Below are 7,358 nucleotides of genomic sequence, written 5' to 3' on the forward strand. Positions count from 1 at the left end.
TCGCCGTAAACGGCCCGGTGAAACGCGGCAATAATTTCGTAGTACCTATAAGTAGTACACAAACTGCATTTTTAGGTAGGGTAGCAGTACTTGATAGTACTTCTCTCCCACTTTAAGCGGTATTGTTTTTGCGATCATTTTGGTCCGCGTTTTGTTTTTGCTTGTCCTGTGCGCTTGCCATCGCGTCACGGACTTTTCGTGTGGTAACAATCGCTCATTCACAAAGAGTTGAGCCTCGCTCACGCTTCTTGCATCAAACCCTCCCATGATGCCGCCGCGAGGTCGTTCATAGGACGTAGTTGTTAATAACGAAACATCGTTATTGTTTAAAAGCACAGGCATTTGTTGCCATTACTCCATAACGACCACTGCTAAACCGGCAGGGTCCCTAGGGCAAGTTTCCGTCGTTAACATGACACTCTCACGGGACATCATCATGTTGACAAAACTATGTCCCTCTGTCGCACCGAGCGTAGTGAGGGCCCTCCCCCACTAAGACTCGGGCTGCGCACAAACGAGACTGGCGTCCGAGGATGGCGCAGTCCATTTTTATATAATGGTGTCTCACCTGTACTGGTTCGTAAATGTTGCTGTCTCCATGTTGTGAGCCATGAGAGATATTCGGATTTTTTGCATGAGCGCGCTGCCGATTGCAAAATTACTTGCATCGCAGACGACACTAAAGGGCTTATCCGCGTCTGGCAATGCCAAGACCGGTGCCTCTACAAGAGATTGCTTCACTGGTGAGAACGCATCATCTTGTTCTTTCAACCAAACCCATTCTGCGTCTTTTTTAAGGAGGTCAGATAATGATTTAGTTTGCTCAGCATAATTCTTGCAATATTTAAGCAAGTAATTAGCAGGCCCAAGGAATTGGCACAAATCCTTCACATGTCGTGGAATTGGCCATTCTTTTACCGATTTTACCTTGTCTGGGTCTGCTCGTACACCATATGTACCTTCGATGCAGCCCAGCACAGGTATCTCGGAGACTCCTATGACGCACTTTAAAAGTTCCGTTCAATGGGGGGGCCTCCAGAGTCTGTAACACAGCGTCTAAATGACGCTTGTGCGACTCATTTTCGCTCCCCGCCCTCGGCCCTACAATGCACAAATACATCGTCGAAGTAGTCGGTGCGTAGGCACGGTGCTGACGCATCACGTAAGCCACCACTCGGTTGAATGTCGCCGGTGCGTTTTTTTAACCTTAGGCCTTGACAAGCAACTTTTAAAGCATACCACTTGGGGTGTTCACTGCCATTTTGGCTTCATCGGACTCTTATGAGTACCTGATAGTAGCCATCTTTTAATATAACGCGGAAAAGATAGTTGACTTTCCCATGGCGTTCAACAAAACATCGTTCCGCGGGATTGGCGATATGGTCGCCGTGTTCAGCTTATTGTAATCATGAACCACGCGCCATCCACCTGTGGCTTTTCGCACACAAAAGGTCGGGCTGCAGTGAGACGATTTGCTCCCACGCACATGTCCCGCCTTGGCTCGCTTGTCGAAGAACTCATCGACATAATCGACTTGTTCTTTCGGCAACGGCCATTGCCTGGTCACACAATACTTGGTGCCAGGTTCAAGGTCAATTTCGTGGCCGATGCCCCTATCTGCTAATACGCGGCTCGGCACTTATTCTGGGATCACATCGCGATGTTTTCACAGAACCTCAAAGAACGAACTGTCTCTTAAGGCACCCCAACCTTGAGCATCAAACCATTTCTTTTTGTCCGTTTCTAGGACGCTCTCGTACATTGTGGATGGCGGGTAACAGTCCACCAATTCCCTTCTGGGACTGGTGTGACTATTTCGTGGATATCTCCTTCCTTTATTCGGCTAGGAACAGATCCCGCGACATCTCCAGGAGTTTTACTATCTCCTCAGCAGATTTCAACGTGTGCTGGAGCACCTCAACAGAAGATGCCTCCGCTATTTTGTCTTTGAAGGCCTCGAACACCTCGTTCGAAGGCCCGTCCTCTTCAATTGGGACCGATCCAAAGGTCTCTCGTTGAGACATGCCTTTGCTCGTCCTAATCTGACGGGTACTCGTTTTTCGAGAAACCTCGACCTTTGACTGGGAAGCGGGTGTTATTGCTCTCTCCTTCCAACCGCACCAGGCTCTAGGCACTTCGCCGGTTCATGCGACGCTTGATTTCCTGTCAGCTCGCCGTCTACTGCTACAGGCTTTCGGCTCTGTGTAGGAAAATCCGACGCATGGCTACTTGTCATCGTCCTTTTCACTACACCAGTCTCTCCGAGCTGGGTAGGACTTTGTGTCACCCGGCTTCCGTCGGTACACTCTTTTACACCAGTATCTCCGAGCTGGGAAGGAATTGGTGACGTTTGACATCCCGTCCACGCACCCTCAACTATGTTCGACACGACATCAGCTGCATATGCCTCTCGCAGTAGCACATCCTTTCCGGTGTCCTGCGTAAGTTTGCAACTGTGCGTATACGCCAGTCTATCCATGGTTGGTGTTTTGCCGAGGTCATACGGACTTTCCATACCTAGCACTGTGAACTTCTCTCTACAGGAGAAGTCACTAAAAGTGAAGGCGAAATCAGCCTGAAATCTCTCAGACTTGACGAGCGCGCCGTTCGTTAAAGGAATGGTCATCTCGTCTCGCTTGCCATCCTGGCAAAGCGACACAAACACCGCCGGTCTCTGTTATAAAGGCGCGAGTTTCACAGAATTTGTGATGCACCCCGAATCTACGAAAAGGGTCATCACCTGGTCATAGCCTCGTACTCGAGCGCCATAGACCAGTAATGTCAAGAACCGCAATTTCGAGACCTCAGGGACTATGTTACCCATTTGTTCGATAATTCTGATCTTTAAGGTAGCTTCAGAGACCGGGTCAGTAGGTCATCCCGGCCTTACTGCGTTCCTGCCTTTTCCGAACCTTAGTGGTTGGTGCAGAACTCACGCGTCTTGCACGTTGATTCTTGCCATCACCCTTCGGGTAGGGAGTCCTCTTGCTGGGCATCTTTGCCCCAGTAGGGACCCTGGCATAGCAATGAACCATCATATGGCCGAGGTTGCCGCATTTAAAGCAGACAATGCATTGCCCAACTCTTTGGGAGTAGCCTCTGACATCTGACCTCTCGGCCGATAGTTTATACCAATCTGTCGCCGAGGTACACTTGTAGAATTGCTCCTCAATAAGGCAATTTGGACTGCCTTTTCCATCGTCGACGGCACCTTTCTAAAAAAGGCCTGTCGCGGTGGGCTGTGCCGTAGTCCACTCATAAACTTGGGCATCTCAATGGGCTCTAAATCGGATCTAGGGTAATGGATGCCGACAGCGAGCGCATCTCCTGCACATACTCTTGCAGTGATCACTTCGCCTGACGCAGCCCAAATAAGCGCGCCTGAAGCAACAATTCGTTGTTCGGCGGCTGGTACATGGGGGAAATTTTTCTCAAAGATTTCCTAAGTTAAGAAAGCCTTTTCGTCTGCCGTAAGCGACGAGTGAGCCCACTCTGAGGCCTTACCGTGCAGATGCGAAATGGCGAGCGACACCCTCCGGCTATCGTCCCCGTTGAGCTACGCCACACCGCATTGCTCCACGGCTAATTTTTTAGTCAGTGGACAATCTTGTGCGCTGAAGTTCCATCGAACTTGGGCAGCTCCATCCGAATGGGCTTCAGCTGATGCGGTCGGGCGGAGAGCATCTCAACAATAATATTGAGAGCCTCGCTCCGAGAATGCTCTCGCCTAAGCTCATCCTGAGTCTAAGTGACGGACTCCGCCGCAGCATGGCTTTGTGCCTCGGACGCGACCCTTCGAAGTCCGAGCACGAACGCCTCAAACTAAGCATCATGTTGCTCAGAAGGACTGCTCAAGAGCCTGGCCAGGGCTTGTTCACCAAGTCCCTGCGCCAAGTGCTCTGCCACCTCCCGAGGATGCTCGGAGAGGTGGGGGAAATCAGCCCAACCGATATTGAGGCTCATCCCCACGCACACGCTTATTGACGCGGGTCGTGGGAAGGATTACAAGTGCTACCAAGTGTAAGCGGGCCCATCTTAATGCGGCCACACTCTACTTAAACACACACCCTGGCACAGCGAGAAAGCGGTATAACCGTCTTCTCTCACGTGCAGTGAGGTACGCCTAAACGACCTCACCCAACGAACTAGAAGCCTTGATTTTAAGTGACGTCACGGAAGCGGTAATCCGGCTCCACGTGCGCACTTGTGAACTAGGAGTAGTTTTCAGACTGATTTATGTTGAATCGTATTAATATTGAATGCCATATCTGTAGATATGGACGGATATGTATTGCGAGCGAATTATTCTAATACCTCGTATCTTGATCACACTAGCCGTTATCCCTTCCGATGTGAATGCACCTATGTGCATCACATACACAAGAGTGGGTCACAATGTGAACCACACCCAAGTGGTGGGTCTAATAACTTCACTTAAGTATTGACCATCCCCTTAAGTACACAAATTGTACTTACGGGGATGTAACGTAGGGCAACTCTAGCCCGTTACAACATCGGAGCAACAACCACTGTTTATAAAAAAATCATTTACACGAGAGCAGCTCTAAATTTATTACATGATAGCTCTTTTTTGTCTTTGCAAAGTTGGTGACAAGTTCTTTCAGTACCTATAATTATATGCATCTGATGAAAATTCCCCCGAGATTGCTATAGATCAAAACTCATTGTGAGTTCGTTACACATTTTTACGGGCCCACAGCAAAATATGGAGTACAAAGAGCTACTATGAAGTCCTAAATTGTGCTTACTTTTAACGCATAAAGTATGACGCATTACCCAAAATTGGGATTATGGTTGCTTCGGAAATATCAGCCTTAAAAAGTTTGTAACGGGGAACTACAACTTGTACTGCTTCAGTACAAGTCCACTTATCACTGCTTCAGTTGCGAGTGGTGCCTTACTTTATTTCACATACACTAGTACGTGCAGAGGAAGACTCCTTTTTAAGACAGCTAGCTTAAAGAGGGTTAAATGAAAACTGTATTAATATAATTAAGTTTCTCTTCTTTCTATCTGTTAACGCTAAATTAATTATAAACTAATACTAAACATGCAATTGAAATCCTAACTTATCTTATCTGTCTCTCTCTTTTGCTTACATCTACAGTTGATTAGTCTGCGGGATAAATAGATATAATGGTCTATACCTATTCATGGATAAGATTTCTGAACATTACTATATAAAGTAATATCCTCCAAATATTATCTACCTTTTAGATAATATATTATTTAACAACCTTTAAGTGTTAATTTCATGTAACGATACACCCCGTTACATCACCCCTCCCTTAAACGACAATCACTATGACTGTCATTGGATGGAGTGGTCACTATGTGACCACTTAATTTAAAAAATGATGCTGATTGGTCAGAACCATCATTTTATATTCCATCGCATGAAGAACGAATTCATGCGGGGTGTGTATAGTGCTGCGCCTTCGGCTGCGGTTCGTGCAGCCGCGGGTGACGCACTGTTATCTCTTGCGGCAGACGGAACGTCTGCCTTATTATCTTCCACTCGCGCAACACTAGATGTTGCGGGTGCGCGTGGTGATTCACCACGTGAATACGACCCCTCTTTAAAGGTCGACTACGAATGCGAGTCGAACGAAACGGCCGACTCGGGGAGAATAGAACAATCGCCTGATAGACGTCAGGCGGCTGACTATCAGCCTTCGAATGAGAGGGCTCATTCTGATAGATGAGTTAATAGTCTATTTTGGTTCCGACGATGAGGATGATCTCTTATCGCCCGTTCCGTCTCCCGAACGGTCACCTGCACCTGTTTCTGTGCAAGGTGATGACGATGGCGTAAGCCATCGTAATAAACGTTCTTGTGGTACCCCTCCTTCAGTGGGTACCACTCAGGGGAGTATAGACAATAGAATGTCTCATCTCGCCCCTGAAAAGAAGCCGTGGCTTTTGCCAGAACGGCTAATCAATAGCTTGTCTGAAGAGACTTCTCCTCACAATAAATATATATAATTTATTGCGACAAAGGAACATGGTCTTGATTCCAGAGCGAAGAACTTTTGCGCAGATGAAAATTTGTTATCTCGATGCTTTTCTTAAGCATCGATGGTTTAGTGACAACAATAAGCGAGATAAGGTCTCGCTTATGCAAGCCTGGAGCGCGTTCATTCGCAATGTCAAAGACATTGGACGCGAAGCCTGGCTTCAAAAACTTAACGCGAAGCGCTTTAAGTTTGAGAAACGAACTCCAACCGGTGCACAAGTACAAATTGCATCAGTTGTCACGTGAGGCTGGGCTTCCATGCCTCACGTGGGGTGATCCCTGTCGGTGTTGTGTCGACAACATGAAGAGGGTAAAAGGGAATGTCTATTCCCTTTCTTAGCCCTGGGGAAGGGATCGATTGCATAACGTCAATCGATTTACAAGCGCCAGGGGTGCTTGTTTTCCGATGGGCCTTCTAAAACCATCGGATGGGTCTCGTCATACTGACGGACGAGGCCTCTATGTCAGCAACCAGGAGGGAACGAGGCTCCCAACTGTCATGTGGAGGTGGATAACCACGCCAGCGAACAAGATAACTCGTTCGCTGCCCCTTCACATCCCGGTGGTTCTTGGATACGTTCCACAAGGAAACGTTGACCACCCTGGGAGTCCACCAATGGTTGTGGTGGAGGAAGGAAAATTAGATCCGAACCGTGTGTCAGATCTTATGTCGAGGATCGACATAATCGATCACTTCCTCCATGATTGTGAGGAGGGGCTTGACCACAATCGCGGCAAGCGTCGCTCGTAAGAGCAGACGGTGCAGGCTCACCATATCGAGCGGTTGGAAGACCGTTCGAAGGTGCGTACTCCATGTTGAAGTACGAACGGAATATCAGGCTGTTCGTGATGAGCTGTCGTCAGCTCATCGCAGTTTCGAGGATATATTCGGAACCGGTATGAGGAACTCCAAGTTCAACATGAGAATCAGGTTTGCGATCACAAGAATCTTTTAGGGATTCTTAAAAGGGGTGGTCAGATCCGTCTTCGGAAGAAGCCGCGTACTGATGAAATGGGCGGAGCCGACCAACGTAAAACGTAGTATGCGAACGCATCCTACGTGGCAATTCTATTGTGTACGCATTGCCTCTGCGACGCAGTACACGGTAGGCCCAATGAACTTGGGTAGTAGTTTCCTGCTACTCACATTAGTGACTAAACGCTTCGGTAAGTTTACCGTAGAGAGTAGCACTAGATCATTAATTTTGAATGAATGAACATTTGCTCTTCCATGTTTGTCTGCATTCCGTTTCTGTCGGTCCACTGCGTTAGCAATGGAATCCTGAACGAAACGGATTATTGATTCTCGAGTTAGCAGAAA

This window comes from Bremia lactucae, linkage group LG16 (assembly GCF_004359215.1).
Source record: "Bremia lactucae strain SF5 linkage group LG16, whole genome shotgun sequence".
Lineage (NCBI taxonomy): Eukaryota > Oomycota > Peronosporomycetes > Peronosporales > Peronosporaceae > Bremia > Bremia lactucae.